The 22,969-nt window shown below is 47.8% G+C and overlaps 1 non-coding gene across 1 annotated transcript; it reads left to right on the forward strand.

Annotated features, from left to right (window-relative positions):
* Positions 1-2,917: 2,917 nt before the first annotated feature.
* Positions 2,918-2,990, forward strand: Trnat-cgu (transfer RNA threonine (anticodon CGU)). The gene has a single exon. It is a non-coding gene; the product is annotated as a tRNA-Thr (tRNA).
* Positions 2,991-22,969: the final 19,979 nt, after the last annotated feature.

The raw sequence follows: 22,969 nt of genomic DNA on the forward strand, positions 1-22,969 counted from the left end.
TTCACAGGGCCCATTGCATCATCTTCTGACGTATATATATATATATATCCCTCTCAAGGCTTTCTGAGGGGAAGAAAAAAAAACGAGGTGAAAAGAAAAGTCGCCAGGCCGCACCTGCAAAGGTTTTTTTTTTTAAATTAACTAGAATAATTTCACAGGCGCAAACGAATTACAGCGCACAGACTTCCCACGCAGTCGTGCGCAGAACTCGGTTGGGAGATGGTTGTGAGACTGGCACCATAAAAGTTCCTGCGTGAGCTACTTACTAGGCAATCAAAAATGTGCGCTTGTATTTGCTTGTGGAACACTCTGTCCATGTCTGCAATTGCTTCTGCTGTTCGCATCAACCGCCAACAAAGAAGATAGAGCGCGGCTCATTACGCTGTGGCCGCCGTTGAGCAACTCTCGAGAACCCAAGCGAATGGCCGGCGACCACGTGTTGAGAAAAACCTAGGTCGCCGCCACGTTTCGTCGTGGCAGCAACGCAGTCTACTCGCCGAAACGCTCAAATTCCGTTCGGAGACGGAACACACGGGTGTCGTCAGCGGGGGCTCCACCAAAAGAGTTAATCGCATCTAGACGAGATAACGATCGCGTCGAGTTACCGACAGACCGAGGGCGTGCGAAGGAGCGCTGTCTTGCTGCCGCACGGTTCGTGTGGTCACAGCGCGCAGGACGATCTCGGTCACGCTCCTTCGCTCCGGTGCTTGGCCTGCGTTCTCTAATCGGGGCGGCTCATTTTATGACTCTAGAATGTCTAGACTAGCACTCAGCGCCTTTTTATTTTTGTCTCGTTGCGAGATATATGGGCCATGCAATCGACGTGTCCATGCTGCTGCTACTTCTGCTGCGAGGCATGTTTCGCGTTTTTCTTTCACGTTACGTTTGGAAGGAACGAACTGACGCATCCTCGCCCCTGTTTCCAAAACCAGAACGCTGCGCGGGTGCTGTGCATCACGCGCCCAGCATGAATGAAGCACTATCGGTGGGACAACCACCTGGCAAGTTTGAAAATTATTCAAGGAGACCTACTATTAGGTTGTAGATCTCCATGTTCCCATTTTTTTATTCTTTCACGGTACACCTGAAATAAAATATGTGCTCTCCGATTCGCGGAAAACACACGAAGTAGTCTTCACTGATGGACAGCGTCAGTGAACAGAGTATAGTAACGGCAACCTGAACAAAAATTTGTGGTGGTACACTTCAACAAACAGAATATGTGGCTAAAGTCCAAACCACTTGAAATACTGTGTTTAAACAAAAAATTAAACTAAAATCAACCCCAAACTTTTTCTATCAACCGAATTGGCGGAGAGCTAGCAGAAGCAACATGATGCTCGTGTCAACACTGAAACAGGGTGGGCAGAGGGGCCCGAATATTTTCCAACCGAGTACACGTAGTCTTTTCGAGCTGCCTCCTTTGGTCATAAGTGCGAGAAATCGAAAAAAATCAAAAGATGCCTCCTGGCCGTGATGCTGCGTAGTTGCTTGGACGTCTGCTCGGGAAATGGGAATGGCCCCACGAGATTAAATGGACTGAGCGGACGATGCGGCCGAGCGTGCGTGTTGAAAGAGACCGTCGCCATCAAACGGGCATCCGAGTACGCCAAGAAATACCGCACAGGAGTTTCCCAACCGAGGCGTTGGAACACGCGAGCTTTCGCAAGTAGCCTGGAAGGACACGAGGGGTATAAAAGTAACCGATTTTTATGGAAAGCAGTTCGAACCTGGATGAATACCGGCAGACAAGATATACCGGACACATCGCAGTTTTATAGAAGCCAACTCAAACTTGGACGGACACGGATATACAAGAAATACAGGTCACAGCGCGGTTCGATAGAAAGCAGTTCCAACTTGGACGAATAGAGATGGACACGATATAGTGTACACAGCGCTGTTTTATGGGAAGCAGTTCAAATCTGGTGGAACAGAGATGGACAAGGAGTGGAGGACACGCCACTGGTCTTTTTTTTTTTTTTTTTTTTTTTTTGTGCAGCGTGCAAACCTACTTGGCGTCCACAATCGTAAATCCCCAAGATGCGCGCCATGTTCAAAGAGACAGTATTATTTCCCTTGCACTCTGCGTGCCCGAAATTTGCGTGGCCGTTCGCGAAAGGCAAACTGACTCCACACTCGATGAAGAGAGCGTGCTGTCAATTTTCGATACGCTGATGACTTTCCTCTCTTGTGTAGCACGAACGTCGTGATACAACCGAACAGATAAAAACGCCGCACTTAAACTCTACTAGGATTGCTGCCCTGATTTATCCTCCAACCGCGAGCTCCTCGAATATGCGTCTATAAGGTTCCTTGACAGTGCCGTCGATTTCCAAGAGCAGCACGCAGGCTGCATGCATGATCTCCGTTCTTCCAAGAAATATCTCCCGTTCGAGCTCGGACACTCGAAGATTGCCGAAAGAGAAACGCCAACCACTGCTGTGTCCTCAAAAGCAGAGCTACCATGCTCTCATCAGACGATCACCAGCTTCATAAAACAGGTAGGTCGCCTACAGAATGCCCGTTACAAGAACGTCTTGCTGAGGCCAACGTGCGAAACTAGGGAAAAAATTCAGGCAAAAGAGAAAAGAAGGCCACGTGAACCTGAAGAACGAAAGAGATACTTCTGGCAGCTTTGCTGTACGTGCACAAGTTCTTCCACGCCATAGAACAAACTGTGGATTAAACATGGCGCCACAGACCTGTTTTCAGCGCCTTACAAAGTCTACGACATGTGCCAACAGGTGAACAATCTCCAATCGCACCGTGTTTGCGGCAAGAGCCCGGCCCGGAGGTTAAAAAGAAGTCCCCCTTCACCCCGAGTAGTCAGAGTGGCGCTGGCTACCACCCCCAAACACAGGAAACATAAAACACGTTAACATAAATACCCCAGAAAGTGGATGGGAAAATAGCCCCGCCGGTAGCGTAGTGGTCATCGCGCCAGAAGCGTATTCTGGAGGTCGTGGGTTCGGATCCCACTCGGCGGGCATTTTTTCTCCACTTTCTGTCTTTCCAAATTCTTTATCTGTTTCAATAATCTACCATATTCTCCCCTTTTCTTTCCGAGGTTTTCTTGACTGCCAACCCTTATTTCTGTCTTAATTCGACGAGCCCTTCATTTCCCATTCTGATTCGTTACATGAACTGAGATTTAATTAGGCTCCAACCAATACAATGCAAAAAGGCAAAAAACCCGACGTTTCGAAGCCGGCTGGGCTTCTTCTTCAGGGGTGACAGTGGCCACGCTGCAGCTCCATCTTATAGTCTCACATTTGCTGGCCTCGCACAAAGCCCCTCGCTGCGGCACGTAATCCGTGTGTGTACACCGAGGGGAGAGTGCCAAGCGAGCGATTAACATTCCCAGGTGTGCGTTGAATATGCCACGATTCGAGGAAAAGCTGCTTCCTCCAGTTCGTTTCCCTTTCGAGGATGGCCGTTCCGGAGAAGTCAATTTTGTGGTCGGCCATTTCACAGTGTTCGGCGACTGCGCTGCGAACTCTATTCTGCTTCCGGACGTCGTTCTTGTGTTACCTAATCTTTTCCGGCAGGTTCTTGGTTTCACCGATGTACGAGGCGTTGCACCCTGCGCACGGAATGCGGTAGACGACCCCGGGTGCCTTCTCTAGTGTCGTCCGGTCTTTGGGGCGGGGGATTAAGCGGCCTATAGTTGTCGAAGGCTTGTGCGCTATGTGTACTCCTACCCCTTTGAAAATGCGGGCCAAGGCCTCGCTTGTTCCGGGGATATACGGCACCGGCACGCGTTTCAGGGGTCCGGCGGTTGAAGTTCTTGAAGAGTTTGTCACCCTCTTCTGCTCTTTGCGGCGGGTTACGGAGTGAATGAACTTTTTCGGGTAGCCGTTTTTCTTGAGGTCCGCAAATACACGGCTTACTTCTTTCTTACGTTCTGATTCGGACGAGCAAATTGCATCAGCTCTGTTAATTAAAGACGACACAACTGAGGCTTTGTGGTTAGCGGGGTGGGCCGAATTAAAATGAAGGTAGCGGCCGGTGTGCGTCGGCTTCCTGTGAACGGAGAACACCAGGCCCCTGCCTCCTCTTGTCACTTGGGCGTCAAGAAAGGGAATGGAGCCGTCTCGTTCACATTCAACCGTGAACTGGATGGCGGGGTGAACGGAATTTAGGCGTTTTTTCAGGCTGTCAACTGCGGAGGTCTTCACTATGCAGAAGCAGTCGTCTACATACCGAAGAAAAAGTTTAGGTTGCGGCCGGAAGGAGCTCCTTCCCTTCCACGTGTTCCATCGTCAAGTTAGCCATTGTTACAGAGATGGCGGCCCCCATTGCGGTTCCAGTTTGTTATTTGAAAATTTGTCCATTATGCGAAAAATATGTGCTGGCCAAGCAGAGCTCCAGTAGGCGGCATATCTCATCAGCAGTGAGCGGCGTCCTTTCTTCTAGGGTTGCGTCATTTTCGAGGGCAGCCTAATTAAATCTCAGTTCAGTAACTTCCCAACCAGACAGAAGTCTGTCGAAATGTTCACTTTCAAGTCTGATTCGTTACATGCATAGCGAGGGCCTCTGTTCTGGCAGTCTTGGTGCCATAGGGAGCTTAAGAGAGTTCAACGCTGGTCGACTACTCTCGACATGTCGTAGACGCTCGAGTCACGGCCCGGGGGCTAAAAAGAAAGCCCCCTTCACCCCGAGTAGTCAGAGTGGCGCTGGCTACCACCCCCAAGCGCAGGAAACAAAAAAACACGTTAACATAAATACCCCAGAAAGTGGATGGGAAAATAGCCCCGCCGGTAGCGTAGTGTTCATCGCACCAGAAGCGTATTCTGGAGGTCGTGGGTTCGGATCGCACCCGGCGGGCATTTTTTCTCCTCTTTCTGTCTTTTCTCTTTCCAACCTGGATTCGTTACCTGTTTCAATAATCTACCACATTCTCCCCTTTGCTTTCTCAGGTTTTCTTGCCTGCCAACCCTTATTTCGGTCTTAGTTCAACGAGCCCCTCATTTCCGATTCTGATTCGCTATATATATATATATATATATATATATATATATATATATATATATATATATATATATATATATATATATATATATATATAACGCACCTCGCATTATACTGTATAAAAATAACAAGAGTCAAGAGGAATGATTGGTTTGTTTCAGTAGTCCGGGAGAATGAAAGAACTCATAAACTTCGCCTGAAAAGGTTGCCCTGCGAAACTAGACAAGCCGCCATGTCACTTTTTCATCGTTTCTCTTTTTTTACCAGTGCAGCCGGGAATGGAGAGAGTCAACCGAGTCTGACGTTATTGAACAGGATTGGGTATGAGAGCCCGAGTCAAATACGATGCCGCTTTTACCGTTCAACCGCTTCCTGATGCTGGCATTCTGATTCTAGTTATTTTGCTACCATTGACCAACTGATAGTTTATCGAACTCCTCTACTTCCACATTTATGTACTTCCACTCTTCTTTTGTCGAGTTATTTCTGTACAATGTTATCAAGTTTTTCAGTGGTGCAACTCTCGAGAGGTCTTTGCTTGCTATTTCCTTCCCTTTGTAGACCGCATGACTTGTTTAGTAAGCCGCACGTGTAAGCGAATAATGCGAGGTAGTTCCATTGGGCTCTGCACAAAAAAAAGCCTGTGCTCATTGTGTGTTTTGTTTCAAAACCACTTCATATACCATAAAATATTCCCCTTCCTCGTTCATTTTTCAAATTTCCGAATATGGATATTAAACTGCTGTTTATGTTAGCCGTGCAAGGTTTGGTTTAGTCCCTTTCGAAAAAGAATACTACGGGAACACGCACGAATTGCGAGGCGAGCGAGCGCATGATCACGCAGACTTTCGTTGTGGAACTCATATCGTAATGGCATGGCTACCGGGCGCATTGTATACTTTCAAAATGTGTTGTCAGTACTCTGAAGAAGGAGGTCGTTGGTTGACTCCTTCCTGAAAAGTGTAACTTTGACTTTTTTATTTTATCTAGGAGCTTGAGTTTCTGCCGTTTCGCTGGGCACGGGGTAGTATATTTTGCAAATGGAATTCCCAAACCACGCGTTTTCTTGTATCTTGTTAGTGAGTGCATGTCATGTATGATTTGGTGGTCCAGCCGCTAAGTTCCAGGTTTATTTTGTCATTTTTGGGGAATTACGCCAGAAGCTCACATTTGTGTTTTAAGAGCTGCATACATAAGGTGTTTTGTTTACGCGAAGGAAACAAAGGGCACGTTGTGTCATCGATCGATCGATCGATCGATTGATTGATTGATTGATTGATTGATTGATTGATTGATTGATTGATTGATTGATTGATTACCCGCCACAGTGGCTCAGTGGCTAAGGCGTTGCGCTGCTGAGCACGAGGTCGCGGCCGCGGCGGGCGGGAATCGAACCCGGGAATAAAAAAAAAAAATTCCCGCGCCTTCCCGCGAGGGGAACACGAGTAAATGCAGAGCATTGGGGCCTCAGTACTGATTGAAGGCAGTGTTGCTTCCATCGCTTCTTCCGTGATGCTGGAGTAGCAGACACCAGTAAACGTGGGCACGAGCGTCAACCAAGGAAGGAAGGAGCAACGCAGTGACTGAAACACGAGCGACCGCTAGCCGCTATATTTGCAGCGCGCGCAGTAGAGGGAGAGCAGTACGGGGGGGGGGGGGGGGGAAAGCGCGCATGCGCAAGCAGCGCGCGCCCTTAAGTACGCCCCACCGCGCTGCTATCACGCACCTGTTACGCCGAGACCGCGACGGAGCGAACGGGCTGACTACGACGCATGCGCGCGCCAGCTGCTGTTGAGAGAGAGGAGGGAAGGAGAGGCGCACCTGCTGCTTACGCGGAGCTGTTGACGCCGTCCGACGCAGGAAGAGGCGAGGCTAAGAAATGCTCTGCATTTAAAAGCAAAAACGCCCGTGTGTACGTAATTTCGGCGCACGTTAAGATCCCCTGGTGGTCAAAATTAAACCGCAACCATACCCTACGGCGCGCCTCATCGCCTGCGTTGCGTCGGTGCTTTAAACCCCAAAATCAATCAATTGATTAATTGATTGATTGCTTGATTGTGGTGTTTAACGCGCAGAAGCAACACGTAGGCTATTAGGCGCGCCGTAGGGTATGGTTGCGGTTTAATTTTGACCAACTAGGGATCTTTAACGCGCGCCGAAATTTCGTACACACGGGCGTTTTTTTCTTTTCGCATCCATCGGAAAAGCAGCCACTGTGGCCGGAATCGAACTCGCGTCCTTTCGCGCAGCCGCACAAGTGAGCCATCATGGCGGGTCCGTCATCGGTTCAATGTGTCGAATGACCGCTTCACACGTGCTTTTTGGTACCAGTTGTACGTGGTGTAAAATTATCTTGTTCAATTTTGCCATAGTCAGTAAAATAAATTTGCATGCGCCATTTCACTCAAAAGTTTTCACGACACGAAATCATACAAAAACTTTAAGAACAAGAAATGGTGTTGCGAAGTTGAACTTTGAAAATTCTATGCGAAGCAGTTAGGAGATGAATTTTCAGTTCATGAAATTAGAAATAAATCCATAATTAATTTAGTTATAGATGTAATGTTATGATAAAGCGTATGTAGAGGATGTGCCTTAAGAATCAATAAAATAAGTTAATAAAGAAATCAGGGGCTCTTAAGACTGCTTACTTGTGAGAATGCGATAGCATTACCTATTATTTCCAACCAAGGGATCTCTGTATACCAAATGCCAGGTCTTGATGGTGTCACCTGCTACTACGGCCATGTTCTTTTGTCATCAGAGGGATACATGCCTGGCTGACGTGTAATCATGTAAACTTACACGGCATTTCTGTGCGACATGCTGTTGGTAGTTCTAGTTTATTTTTAGTTGCTGCGAAAGCCTGTTTCTTTTCTCGGCGTGAGCCATTTTTCTGGTCCCCTGCACCTGATTCTGAGGCGTACTTCTGCGGGCTACCAGTTTCACAGTTGCCGCTGGTGTAGACGCGTCAGAGCCCATCGCATTGAGGCAGCCCCGACAGCAGAAACGGGTCCAGTGGCGCGATGTTGCCCGCTTATTACCATGGTCATGATCCTTTTCCCGTTGCCTTGTTTTCTTCTCTGTGCTGGCATGACTGAGGGGCTTGACCAACGACCTTTGCTAGTCCTACATATATGCTATTAGCGCAAACGTCATTTCCTACTTTTTTAACTAGCATGCCAAAATTATTCTTGTAGGCATTCGTACATTTCTCTAACGCCTACAACTCAGCCGACATCAACAGTGCTAACATTCGGTCCCCATTCAGCTAGCTAGAGCGAAGGATCGGCTCTAGCAAGATAGAGGGGTTGCGCTTTCAGAGAGGCTTAGGGAATTCCCTCTCTACCCGCATTCCGTAGGGCTCCGAGTTCTAATGGCTTACCAATATTCACCTAGTGCACTTTCACTTTTTTATTTCTGTACCGTCGGCTATTTTTGGAACCATCGCTCGGGCACACCGACGCAGGATTTTTTTGTAATGGGGCACTTAAAGCTTTCTAATTAAATATAATGCGCGCCACACGATCCTTTCAATAGGTATACGGGGCGTCATATGAGGTATTAATAAGAGATTCTAGGGCTTCATACCCTTTTAAAGAATTGCCCGTACGCACCTTATAAAATGGCTTCTCAACAATGCATTTGGGTGTAATAGTGAAGCCAACTTTAAAAAAGGTTTGGTGTACAGCTTTTATTTGGATACACGGAGTCATTTACTTTGAGAATGCGTAGTTTTCTCCCGAAAATGTCTTTTGAGCAATGCACAAGTGTACAGTGGTAAAGCAAACCCGAAAAATAAACTTGGCCTGTAGCATTTTATTGATATACATGGGTCCAACTTACTTTGGCATGACTGCTTACACTACCACGGTGAATTGCCTTACCTGAAATGCATTGGTGTGAAGTAGGGAAAGCAGTCTCAAAGGGATTTAAGTTTACGGCAGACCGGCTGGAAAGAATGCTTACGCATTAGTGGATCAATTTTTAAAAATTTTGTCACCTTTTTTTTTTTCAGAAATGCGGGCTGAGGCTGCGGACCGGATACCACTTGCTCAGAGCAGGAGCTACAGACGGGGCCCTGGCTCGCGCGGCCTCTTTGTAGGGTCCTCTGGGTCTCAGAACACCATCTTTTGCCCATCTTACTGTCTCAGCCATTTGAGTTGTTGCGAACAAAATATTCGACAGAAAGCTTTTTCAGTGTAGAATCGATTGCGTCCAGTCAAAAAAGTAATGCATTCTCCCATAGACCGATTCGTCGACCGAAAAGCTCTGATAAGATCTCGGACATGCGGCGCGTGCGTGAAACCGAGCTTCAATGTGTCAAAACGGTTACTTGAAAATCGCGAGAAAGAACGGTTCTAGATAAGACAATACACGCATCGATCATGAAGAGGGAGAACGATAGTATACCTTTATCGCATAAACCACGTATCGGTACACAGTTATATCGTTCGCAGATGCGTTTACTTAGTGCGTGAAAAATCGTCGCATGGGTTCGTTCTTCGTTGTAGATTTGGGTCTTTGAAGGTTTTCAGTGAAGGTCGGACGCACTTTTAGCGAAGTGTTCGATGCACTTCTGACGCAGTTTTGATGCAAGAAAACTTTCGCGCAACTCTCAGCTTCCTTCAGGAAGGGATGGGGAAGCTTTTCATCAGGCACGCCTGTTTACGAGAGCGCCGGCGACCACTGCTGAGAAGAGCCAGCGCCCGCCAAGGACGCGTCGCCGACGATCCTTTTGAAAAGCACCACTCGGTCGTCAAAGATCGTCCTTGGTGCAAGTATACCGTCGCCCTACCTCAACCGTTGTGAGCAGCGAATATGCTATGGTTCGTCAAACCGATGCTTCATCGGGCGCTCCTTTACAGTAGCAGCAATGCCGACCTGCTCGAATCTTTATTACACATCTGGAAGTTATTAGCTATTTACTTTCCTTTTGTTGACTGTCGTAAAAAGCAACTAAAAATAATGTCGGCAACTCACTACTTGGCCTTAATTACGTAGATTACCTGTTTGAAACGAGTGCCATTCCGCAAATCCTTCGATCATTTGTAAACGCGGCTTTGCAAAACGCTGATGAGCCTTTTAAAATCCTTTTCGGTCGGCCTGGGCGTGATTATGATAGCAAAATTATAAAATAAAGACATATTGAACGAGGAAATCAAGTCATAACTGAGGGCCAGCCAAAATGTACACACGTTTTATTCTTGTCATATATAAATTATTACAACAGCACGAAATGCACATGGCTTTTTAACGTAATCCCCTTGCTTTTCAATGCGCGTGTTTTAGAACTTCAAAAGTTCTTTGCCATCCTCAAAGAATAAACACTTTTATTGCGAGAAGGCGTCCGATGGAATTTGGAGGTGTTTTTTTTTTTTGCACTGCAAAGATTCAGCACCCCTTCATTGAAGTGTTGATGAGCGTTTGAGAGAAATAAAGTTCAAGAATTGTTATTGCAGACTGGGTAAATGGGCTTATTATGTATTGTCTAAATTTTTTCTGAGCTGCAGACCACTTAAAAAAGTCACATGAGACATGTTTGCCATGCGCCTCCAACTGCCAATGATCCATGCACTCATTGGTACCTAGCGATCCCCAATTTGTCGCCGTTCTTTTAAAGACGATAGTCTTTCTTGGGCTACTTAAACCCAGAAATTTTGGTCTGTCTGTATGTCTGTCTGTCTGTCTGTCTGTTTGTGACTAGATTCAGCCACCCGGCCAAAGCAAAACAATGCCTGCGCAATAGTCTTATATAGTCACACATAAATCTACCCGTCTAAGTCCGGTGTAATGTTCATACTTGTCAACATTGTTGAAGAAGAACAAGACATTACTCAAATATAACACAACAAATTAATACAGAAGTGATATTTGCAGGGTTCCTTTATAAAAAATCATACATACTTGGCTTTGGCGAAGTTAAATACTTCATCAACTGCAGAAAAAATATTCCCTCCGCCGTCGCCTGCTGTCGCCCACGCCACTATAGCTTCTGGCGCCATTTTAAGAAATCAACCGGCAACAGTTACGAAAGGTTCCACTATATAGGTTGCACATTCTGCTTGCAGCGCACGTGGAGTAGGGAAACGCGGTTCTATAAACGTTGAAGTAGGGCGCCTCGATTCACGCGCGTCTTCGCCGTACGGCAGCGTTGGCATCGAGACAACTGGCTTGCAGCAGTGGAACGCGGTAAATTTAAAATGATTTTAGCAAACCTTTGGCGTCTTTACCTTTGGAGGAGCGCGACGCAAGAGGAACAAAATGAGAGGTGAGCTGGAAGGCGAAGGGAGGCCTTTACTTGGCAAAAGTCGATAAAGACTATCGTCTTTTGTCGACATTTGCAACGAAAGGAGCAGATACGCAGCCAGTTTTTTTGTTGAACATCTGAAGAAAAAGAACACGCACATAAAAAGGTTCAATGCCATTCCGCTTCGCGAATGTGGATGACCAGCAGAGCTGTAAAATCATTCGCTTAGTAACGACGCTTCAGTGGCTTTGTTGTGCTACACGGGTTCGATTCCCGGCCACGGCGGCCTCTTTTCTGATGCAGGCGATAAGGAAAAAAACCCGCCCGCATCTTCCCACGGGGGGAACTCGAGTAAATGCGTCGCTGAGTGGTGGGGGTATCGCGTGAATTTTGAGTAATTGGGTATGGTTTGGGAATGCTTAATTGTTATTTCGTCTTTATTATTCTTATTTATTGAATGAATGAGAAGCGAAGGAAAGGAGTGTAAAGTTAAAGTCTGTCTTTATTGCTTGGTGCCGTCAAGCAAAGCGTCAAGTCAAGCGAAAGCCAAGCAAAGACGCCCTTGACTGAATTCCGAACGCGCGCTCCACCGCTTATATACACACCGCCCGCGTTCGAGGGAGAGGAGTACGGGGGAGAGACGCGCATGCGCACACTTCCCTACACAAGCGCGCGAACTTTCCACGCACCCACCACGCCGTTATCACACGCCCTGCCGCCGTTACAGTTGAGCGCGACGCAGCGCACGGGTAGCTACGACGCATGCGTGCACAGACGCGCTCCCCCGCACCGCCGCAGCTGTTGTTGAGAGCGACGGAGCGCACGGGGTACACGCGCTCCTCCCGCACCGCCGCACCTGTTGTTGAGAGCGAGGAGGGTACGGGGGAGAGACGCGCACCTGCGCCTCGACGCGACGCACATGCGCAGTGAGCGTGTGGACGGCGCCGACAACATCGACGAGTGACATCGCGAGCCTAAGAAATGCTCCGCATTTAAAAAAGACCACGCTCTAAACTGGAAGTACACAGAATGAGATCCAACGTGTATTCACAAGAACAAGCAAGCAAGCGAGCGCACACGCACAAGCACACACATGAATATCTGTCGTGACGTACGTTTGCACGTCCCGACAGATATATATCGTATTCTAAGACAACTACGATGACGCCTAAGCACTCGTTATGATGTAGTGAATGCGACAGCAAGAGTGTCCTCTCTTTATAGCAATCATCCCTTTTCTTTGCGTTTTTTAAAACGAAGCATTATGTCCTCACCGTTGCCGTTGTACGCCAATACGCCCTGCAGAAAAGCCAACTTTCTCTGACGATGATGATGAATGATTGTGGGTGAAGGTGAAAGAAAAAAATTGGCCGCGTATCTGCTCCTTTCGTTGCAAATGTCGTCAAAAGACGATAGTCTTTATCTACTTTTGCCAAGTAAATGCCCCCCTTCGCTTTCCCGCTCACCTCTCATGTTGTTCCTCTTGCGTCGCGCTCCTCCCAAGGTAAAGACGCCACAGTTTTTTTTTTTAAATCCTTTTGAATTTCCCGCGTTCCACTGCTCCAAACCGGGTGTCTCGATGCCAACGCTGCCGTACGGCGAAGACGCGCGTGAATCGAGGCGGCCTACTTCAACGTTTATAGAACCGCGTTTTCCTACTCCACGTGCGTTGCAAGCAGAACGTGGAACATATCTAGTGGAACCTTTCGTAACTGTTGCCGGTTGATTCTTTAAAATGCCGCAAGAAGCTATAGTGGTGCGGGCGACAGCAGGCAACGGCGGAGGGAATATTTTTTCTGCAGTTGATGAAGTATTTAACTTCGCCAAAGCCAAGTATGTATGATTTTTTATAAAGGAACACTGCAAATATCACTTCTGTATTAATTTGTTGTCTAATATTTGCGTAATGTCTTGTTCTTCTTCAACAATTTTGACAAGTATGAACATTACACCGGACTTAGACGGGTAGATTTAGCAGTGACTATATAAGACTATTGCGCAGGCATTGTTTTACTTTGGCCGGGTGGCTGAATCGAGTCACAGACAGACAGACAGACAGGCATACAGACAGACCAAAATTTCTGGGTTTTAGTAGCCCAAGAAAGGCTATCGTCTTTAAAAGACACTTCCTTTGGTAGGAATATAACGTGGGTCCCCGCTTTATGAAGCTGGCGTCTATTCGATTGCTATATTTCGACATGGTCAAAGCGAGCACCAAGCAGCAGGTGCCGATTCGCGCCGTACGCCCGAAATCCAAACGTTAGGCCTACGGAGTGCGCGCCCGAGAGTTGCAATGGGCATCCCAGAAAAGTGGTGCGTACCTCCAGAGGGGGAAATACTCGCAGTGTGGGATTGGCCAACCAAAGAATCTATCACGAGAAAGCTTCGCGTTCAACCATCGTCGTCGCTAGAGGAAGGGGTGCATGATTTTTTCTTCCCTCCGTAACTATGTGACTGAGAGCCTTGGCCAATCCTCCTTGTTAGGCACGAAATCGTAGCGTTGAACCTTACGTTGGGCCAAGAAACGTTGAACTCATTGAACAGCAAGCTGCGGGTACCTGCTGACGTCGCTACAGCTCCAAGTGGTACATTACGCTTATCTTCAAACTAGCATACCCTGGTTCACACTGGTCGCGCTTCATCTGTTGGGGCAGCGCCGTACTGTCGCAGGTTTCATCGGATGCTGCAAGATGGCGCTGCTAACGTCAGGCCGACACGTACCCTAATTGCCGCCCGCCAAGCGAACAGGGACACCTAGCGAGAATGTACTTTGCTAATGGAGTATCTGCTACTTCCATGATTAGCATGCTCGAATTACTCACGAAACGTCCAGCAGACGTGTTTAACAGACGTTTCTAACTTGGATTCTACAACGCAGTCACTGAATCCACCTACTCAGTTAAATTTTGTGAGATCTGAGATTGTAGTAGTGAGCAGTATTTACTGGAGAGAGTGGCTTTCTGTTCCAGCTCGTGCAGTTAGCGGGCGTTCTCCCAAACGCGGCAGAGCATGGCCAGTGGCGACTCAGTGAGACAACGCATGGTGCGTTTAGTTCATATGGTGACTAGTACGTAAACGAAAACTTGGCGTCTTCGTTGAAGGCGCCCTTACGGGCCGCGGCGTATGCTTAGTTACGTGGTTCGGTAAACCATGCTTTTTCAGAGAATTCAAAACAGCGTGACGTGACAAGACAACGTTCGAAGCAACGTGACGCAACTCAGCATGAAGCAACATGAAAAACAAGGAAATGCGAATACGCGAAGCAGCATGTTATCGTTCTTGTGTAGCAACAAGGACGCCAAAACTATCGCTGTTCGATTTCCACGTGTTAACGCGAAGGCCTTTCAATTCGTTTTTTTGGCTCAATCTTGTTTTAATAACACGAAAATGTCTTTTTTTTTTCGTCAGAAAAGCGTTGTGTTTCCTCTCAACAGATTTGCGATGAAATATGTGAGACATGTATCCTCCTTTTATTCCAATTAAAATAAAAGAAAAACAACGACTTTTTTTTCTCCGATATTTTATGACAGGATATTGAAAGCGCTTTACACACAGGAACGCTCAGGTACTCATGTTTCCGGCGGGGATAACGACGATGAGCAAGCGACAGACGCCTTACCGGAGGATCTCAACTTTCGGTCCCAAACGATACAAGCCCCGCTACGTTCACTATCCGCTCGGATGTTGACGAAGCGAACGAACAAGGCAGATACTTGAAATACGATACGAGCCCACGGGCCTGTACATTTTTTCTTTTCTTTTCAAAATATGCGCATATTAGAGGGCCGGCAGGGAGGAGCTGTTTATTTGGCAGCGTAAGTGCGCGTCACAAAGCACGAGAGAGGTTATACTGGCTACGGTGAATAGGGGAGGTGGGGAACGACCGTGCAGATAATTTTGACTTGAAAGGACAGAGGCACCCTAATGACCAAGCCTCAGTGTAGGGTTCCCCTTTGGCAGCGAAATATAATGATCTGGAGAAAGATACTCGCACTAATGTAAGCGAAAAACGAATGCATTACGGGTTAAATTGGGAGTTATTCACGCCCCGTGAGCATTAAAATATGCAATTTTGCTTTTATGGCAGACATTTCATATCCTTCTGCACACGAAGTCTTACTTGAAAACAACTAGCGCATTTAACTTCAGTTCGCGGACGTGGAAACAGTCACAATATATGCACGTGATTTTGGGTCATTTTTCGCCGGTCGACAAATGGAACTGGCGTCGCAAAGGTTTACGTATAAACAGGCTTTACATTCGCATTGAACCTACACTTCTAGCATGCGGAGTGAAATCTGCCTAGCAGAGTAAATTTCGAACCACACTCTACTAACATATTTAGGATAGAACCTGCGGTGCAAAGCCGCGCCAAGGCAGCAGGCGCCACGTGAGAGTTCGGGGGACTTTCCCACGCACCTGGAAGGGTGGGTTCAAGGGACAAGATCAAGAGGAGAGTTCACGAGGTGTGTCAGTATTATGCGACAGGCCTCGCTCTCCTTCCTGGTAACCATGTCTAATCGGTTTTGAGCCTTACGTAACAGGAGATATTGTTTATTATTCCGATAAAATGCATGAAGGCTCGACCCATTGCGTCATCACGTGGTATGTTCTGAATATATGCGCATTCTTCTGACCCTCTGATAGGGCAACCAAGCCGTAGTGTGGCGGTAACAAGCAAAGCTTAAATCCGGGTAACCTTGATGCAATTTTGTTTGTTTTACGTTTTCACTTTTTATTTCGATGATATTTGGGGTGGGGGATTTATTTGAAGTATTACGGTTCCTTGCTGTTTTTGACGTATGGGTAGTTTAGCACAGGTTGGTTTTGGAAGGCGACACGGTTAATTGCGGTGATCGCCTGCACTTTCCACAATCTGCCCCTTTGAGAATAATATGGCAATATTTTTGCCCATAAGGACACACATAGAACTCCCAATTCCTGAGTGGTGGGCTTCCATTACAACTTCCACACTGTGTGCTTAAACGGTTCTTGCCCGGTGCAAACGCCAGCAAAAGGCTCCGTCCGATGAAACTTGCTTCCTAGAATAGGCACACGGTGCCCCGCGGTCAACGCTCCGACAATCAATGGCATCGGCGCGCCAAGTGATTTCCTTCAGGGGTAAGTGCGCGTGTCGAAACCATTCGCACGGGCACTTTGTTCCAACACGCCACAGTCGCTCCGCTTTCCAGCACGTCACCCGCGGCGGCATTTATTCAAACGGGCGCTCCACGCGGCGCGTCTGAATGCCGCTTGTTTCAAAGAGCCTTTCACTGCCGGCCCCCCACGCGAGCGGGCGCGAGCAACGGCCGCTTGGTGTGTACTTCCCGGCGCCTACCCGGCCCTGCCCTTCAGCCTACCGGTGACCCGATTCCGCCGTTGGCAATGGTGGGGCGGTGTGGTCACCTGCTTTCGACGTTGCGGTCGTCACGCGGCGCAGTCAATGCCGCGGTGGACGTCGTGCATGCTTCTCTAACCACAGGCGTCTCGGTTTCAGGTGGCTGCGCGGTCGGCTAGCAAAAGGGTGGTTTCTCTTTAGCACTGCAACGACGGCTCCTTTGCAGTAAAGTTCACCGCTGGCACATGGCGACGGTGATCTCATCACGTCAACGTTGAAAACGCTCTCTGATTGACAGGAACACAACACGGTTCACTCTTCGGCGATTCCGTGATTCGGCCTCACTATATATAATGCACTCGAGTGACCATTCCGTGAAGCCAACAAGGCAAATTCGGCAAATCATAGCAAAGTACGTGGCTTAGCGACCAAAACTGTGATCTGCGCTATGGCATTGTGCACTGTAGAACGGCGTACTTACATGCGTGAAGCCTTCCAGCCAGGACAGTTCGAAACAACTAAATCTCCAGGGGTAATCGTCATAGCTGGTGCTAAGGCAGCTCGTGGATTCTCATGGAGAGGGAACCCCTCCTGCAACGCCATAAATGCTCTGACAATAAAAGTCAGATTGATTGTAGGCTTTAACGCGCTGACGCAACGCAGGCGATGAGGCGCGCCTAAGTGGAGGGCTCCGGATTAATTTTGACCACCTGGGGATCTTTAAGGTGCGCCGAAATCTCGTACACACGGGCGTTTTAGCTTTTCGCCTCCATCAGAAAAGCGGCCGCCGCGGCTGGGAATCGAACCCACGTCCTGTGCTCAGCAGCGCAACGCCTTAGCCACTGAGCCACCGCGGTGGATCGTCAATAAAAGTATCTCTCTCTCTCTCTCTCTCTCTCTCTCTCTCTCTCTCTCTCTCTCTCTCTCTCTCTCTCTCATACATGCCCCTACTAATTAGACGGAAGGAACATTTGAGGCCAAAGGTAAGCACTCAACCGGTAGTACCCGTGTTCTTTTAGTTAGGAATACGCCTTTGGGTAGTTTTAAGTCAGAAAGTGAAAAAAAAAAAAAAAAAAACGCGTTTAAAATGGCGCAGAAAGGCTCCAACACGCGCGAGATAAAAGCAAGCACTAAAACGAAAACACAACTTCACTTATTCTGTTTCGGGCAGAACAAGAGACAAAGGATGAAAAAGGATGCGCGGTCTCCCAAGAGATGGCGCGCAAGCACTGCAGAAGCGGAAAATTTGAATAGCATTAAAAAATTGCTCAGGTTTAACACTTCTAAACCTTGTTATGACGAGCGAAAACAAAGACTATGAACACAGCGTTTTGCGAAAGTTCGCCTTTGCTGAAGCTTTCGCAGCCTGCCATCCAAATATATCTTCCAGATAACTAGAATCCTCCTTTCGCTTGCTCTGAAGGGAAGGCACAAACAGCCCAGCCGGCGCATCATCGATGGCGAGACTGAAGAGCCAAGCATCGGCAAAGCGGCCAACAAAGGAGCGGTTTTGTGTGCATGCATCGGGTGTTTTAGGGGCGTAGCACCTTAGGACCGCGCTTGGTCCGCGGCTTGTCCGTTGGCGTCCAAGTACACAGTGTTGCGCATGCGCGAGGAGCATTGGATGGGATTGGATTGGATTTCGATTCCATTGGATTGGATTAAATTGAATAGTATCGGATTGGATTGGATAGGAATTGTATATACTGTACACACGCGTTGTCACTCATTTACATGCGCGAGTGGGCAATGCCACGGGTGATTTACGGTAAGAACGATCCCCAGTGCTTCGCCCACTCGTCATGATTCACTTCATGGAGATGCGTGAATTGCTTTCTTCTATTATTCGTTCCTGTAAGCCCAGTCAGCGAAGCGTTTTCATAAATCGGTAATTGACCCTTCTAGTCACGTGGTACGCTTGCTCTGAACCGCTTGGCGAATATCAGCAGGAGAAGCAGCCGTTTCACCCTCGCCTAGTCAAGTGGTACGGCTGCGGCGGAGCTCCGAGTAAGCGAGGGGATAGAATAGAAAGGCCCAGCTTTCCCGGCGGCGGATGAAGGTCATTGCGACGCGGTGATTGGCCCTGATGGATGAAGCGTAGTAGAGCTTTCGCTCTAAAACGTCGATTAAATTCTTCAAGAGAGGAGCGAGAGGAGAGGGCCCGAAGAGCATGAGGGGTGGGAGCGAAGAGCGGAGAAGGAGTTACGTGGCAGGAGCGGCTGAAGACTATCGTTTTTCGACGACATTTGCAGTAAAGCAAGCAGATAAGGGGCCAATTTTATGGTGCATGGGTTGAGCAATTGAGTGCATTCTGGGAAAAGGAACCACGGGATTGCCTCAGAATGCAGTGTAATCGTCGAACAGCGTGCGATTCCCTTTTGCCGTCGGAAATTCTGAAAGTTGCTCCAGGCCTGTTACCTCCTACATTTTATGGTATTGTTCACATCGGACTGTATCTGTACCTTGGGCTCACTGTTTACAGCACTGAGTGGTGTAGGAAATATATCGGCTGGTCATCATGTCCTTGCCGCTATCATCATCATTGGTCACGTGACCTGTAAAAAGGCGTAATGATAATTATTCCGATTAAATGCTAACAGATTTTTTGCTGATTATTATCAATTATAACTAAAATTTGTAGTGAGAACACAAAACGAATATTCCTAATACGGTGGTGTAATCGTCCCGTCAATTTTTTTGTAGGTTAAGAAAATGAGTCCTTGGAAAGACGGTGCATCTTTAAAACACAGTTTACCATTTCGAGATAAAGTGTTTGTTTATGTCCGCGTATAAGTCTATGCGAAACCTTTTCTACGCTGGCATTCCGATGTTGCGAGCTTTTGCAGCTCTGAATGCGACTAAGCTGTGCAAATAGCTCGACAGCTACGTATTGGCTCCAAAAAACTACCCCTTAAGAAATTTCCACAGGTCGGCATATCCAAACACTCTAGAACGACACATCTGCGTATTTGCAGCTTCCACATGGCCTTGCCATTTCTTAACTGTCGAATATAGGCAATGAATGGCGAGGCCCCGCACGGGATTCGAGTACAAAATCAAAGCTTCTTTCTTGGGGAAAAGATGGTTAAAAGACGAGCTTTCCCCCATGCACTGACATGAGTCAAAGTCAATCAAAAGTCCAGGCCGCTTCGACCTTGTCGGATTGGCGCAATCGAGTAGACGTCGGCTGCATAACGCGATAGACCTAGGTTCGCATCCGACCACGGGAAGCCTATGGGCCTTCGCTTATCATCATCATCGTCTTGTGAAACCCGCTGTGTGGGTTGGCTTTCTTGCAGTGAGCTTTGCGCGACGAATGACGCCATGAGTCATGCATAGACAGCTTCTCGTTAAAAATTGAATCTGCGCTGGGACAACGGAGCAAGGCGAGCATTTGCGTTGATTCCCTGCCCAGATTTTTTTGTGGGGTGCTGACCTGCGGCGATTTCTTGGAGTGTACTCACATTAAGAAACCGGGCAGCGAAATTTCCAAGCGCCTCTAGTACACACGCCCAGTTACCTGGCCATGCGACCCAGCCTTCGCAATCTGCTGTCATTATGCCCGTGCCTGTGAATAACGAAGATGAAGGTAAAGCTTTTAAAGCTTCCCGTACAGCTTTTAACGCCAGTAAAAATGCGCTACGTCTGAGCAGCGCTCAATGGCGCCGATGAATTGGGGACGTACTGCATGCACGCACAAGCGCTTGCCCTGTCACAGAGGCAAACAACGTTCCATCATGAACAGCGCGTATATAAACAGACAGCTTAACGTTTTAGCCCACAAATCCTCTATTTACTGAAATAGAGGGTTTGTGCTCTGCGGAAAGAGGAAAGGTGCTCTGCGCATAAAAAAGGTAACAAGTTCACAGTGTTATGCGGTACAAATCTTGACACCCTTTATCTCACGGGCAACTAGCCGCTAGACGGGGTTTGGAATTACTGAGAGCCCCATTGAGCCAACAGTGCAACATATGGCCGAGAAGCTGAGCACAGTTCTGAATGGTTTAGTGGCGCGCTTGAACTTGCGGGGCTCGCGTATCCTTGTCTCGTTTCTGGCATAATCCCAGACGGAACTCATTCATCACGACTTTAGTTTCATTATAAGCTTTGCTGTACACCAAGCGAACAGGTAAGCACGGGAATTAAGCTAGTCAGAACTGGTACACACGAAAAATTCAGATAGAGAATTGTGCCTGTAGGCACCCTTTGTGCTGATCACTACACTGCGCCTGACGTGTACGTAAGCAAAGAGAACCTACTTGCTCAAAAAACATATTGCAATTATCTACTGTGTCATACACACCTAAAGAAAAAAATCCCGACCGATCAACCTAAGGTTATATGGCTTACGGCGGACGGTCAACAACATTAGCATACAAGTATATATGACTATTCGACAGTTATGGTTATCGAAGGTCGATATTGCGTATGGTATGTATCGAAGTTTTCGCCAAACAAAAAGAAATCACGCGAGGGAGAATGGGCCATGAATGAATATATTAGTGTGTACACTATGATCTTCCAGATAAGCATAGTAAGGGGCTGATAAATCCTCCTTTTATTTATATGCCACGAGTGAATTGGCGTGGACCAGCAGCAGCCACGAAGGATCCCTTTTTATGCATTGCACTTAACTCTTGAGGATATATCAACAAAACGTGGCGCATTACCCTTTCTTCTGCTATACATTGAAATATGACGTACACGGTATAAAAACCTATTTAACCTGACAGTGAATTGTGCCCGATGTTGTTCACAGATGTTTAATACTTTGTCATGATGTGTTTACTTCGCAAAAAAAAAAAAAAGAAATGGACGCCATCCCGCTCTGCCAAAGTGGATGTCCAGCAGGGCTGTTCTAAACCACTACAAATGGTGATGGAAAAGTGCATGAAATATTTCTCGTCGTCTCGGCGCGCTTGTCGCTTGCGCTCGGCTAGTGTCACTAGATAAGGGTGCAAATTATCGGCACTCTTTTCTCCTATTGTTCAGTGCCGCCGCCTGATCATTGGTCAATTCGCATTACGGGAGATTTGTTTACACTGTGACGGTTCATGGGCGCCGCCGTTTTGTTGTTTATGCGTTTTAGTCGGTCACCTCTCGTAGCCTTAGCTTGTCCTCCCTGCGCTGCGGCTGCACCCGGCTGACGTCGTTCCGACTGCGAATCAATGATGACGCGCGTAACAACATTTCGGCAGCAGGAGTGTGTCAACAGATGCCGTTTTGCTGCATCTTCGGTAGTGTTGTTAACAAACGACCCGGTCGAAATTAACGGTGTGGCCGCAGCTGCGGCAATCTCGCTACAATGATAAAAGGCAAGATGGTGGCCGTTGCTGACTTGAGCAACGTTGGAATTGCCTGCCTCAGTAACGGTTCTCTAATACCTTACCTACTGACACTACGATCGGCTTCTCTGGCGGGAAATGCTGGGTACTGGGCAAGAACTGCTCAAGAACGTCTCGGGCAAGAACTACTCTATTTAGTGTCACTAGATCCTGCCTAGCCTTCAAAGCTAATCTGCAAACATAATCTTTACCAGGACCACATGGTGGGGGCTCCCATCGTTCACAGGCGCCCTTACACAGGCGCGGTTTCGATGCTTGTTTTGTGGTTTCCTTAAAGTAATTCTGAGCTGTATGCTGTATGCCTTATGAGCCTGACGCCTGCGCTCGGCGTCTTAGGCCTTGGCGCCTTGGCGTTTTTTTCCCACAGATATGAAACCATTGGGAGATAGAGGTATTGAGGTTCATGGACGCATGATGGGTTAATGAACCGGGGGATAGAGGCACTGTGTTGATCAGGCTGTTGTAAAACCGCGGCTGAGCAGTAACAATTTCCCCGTGATTACGCAAAAAAAAGGCCGTTTTTGATGCTCAAAACTGTCGAACACGCGAGAACAATTTGTGCTTAAGCTCTGTTCTCTGTTCTCGGTGGCGAACCGGTGGCGAAACCACACCACTCCGGGGATAGGCACATGGCCACAGACCCCCAAGCTCACCGCTGCGCTGATAGAAAATCCCCTATGGTCGCGGGTTCGATTCCCGGCCGCGGCGGCCGCTTTTCTGATGGAGGCGAAAAGCAAAAACGCCCGTGTGTACGATATTTCGGCGCACGATAAAGATCCCCAGGTGGTCAAAATTAATCCGGAGCCCTCCACTACGGCGCGCCTCATCGCCTGCGTTGCGTCGGCGCGTTAAACCCCACAATCAATCAAGAAAATCCCCTATATAAAACCATTGACAGCTGCTGCTGCAAAACCTCCAACGAAAAAAAAAATTACTCGCATGCATAATACAGCGATCCGGGAACATGGCCCTTCGGGGTGAAACCGGTGCGCAGAGCTATAGACAGATCATCGCGCCTTAATGCTCTGTTTGTTTCCCGTTGCGTGTCACCCCCTGGCGCCG

This window comes from Haemaphysalis longicornis, unplaced genomic scaffold (genome assembly GCF_048455015.1).
Source record: "Haemaphysalis longicornis isolate Haplotype H1 unplaced genomic scaffold, Haemaphysalis longicornis Haplotype H1 scaffold_2, whole genome shotgun sequence".
In the NCBI taxonomy this organism is placed as follows: Eukaryota; Metazoa; Arthropoda; class Arachnida; order Ixodida; family Ixodidae; genus Haemaphysalis; species Haemaphysalis longicornis.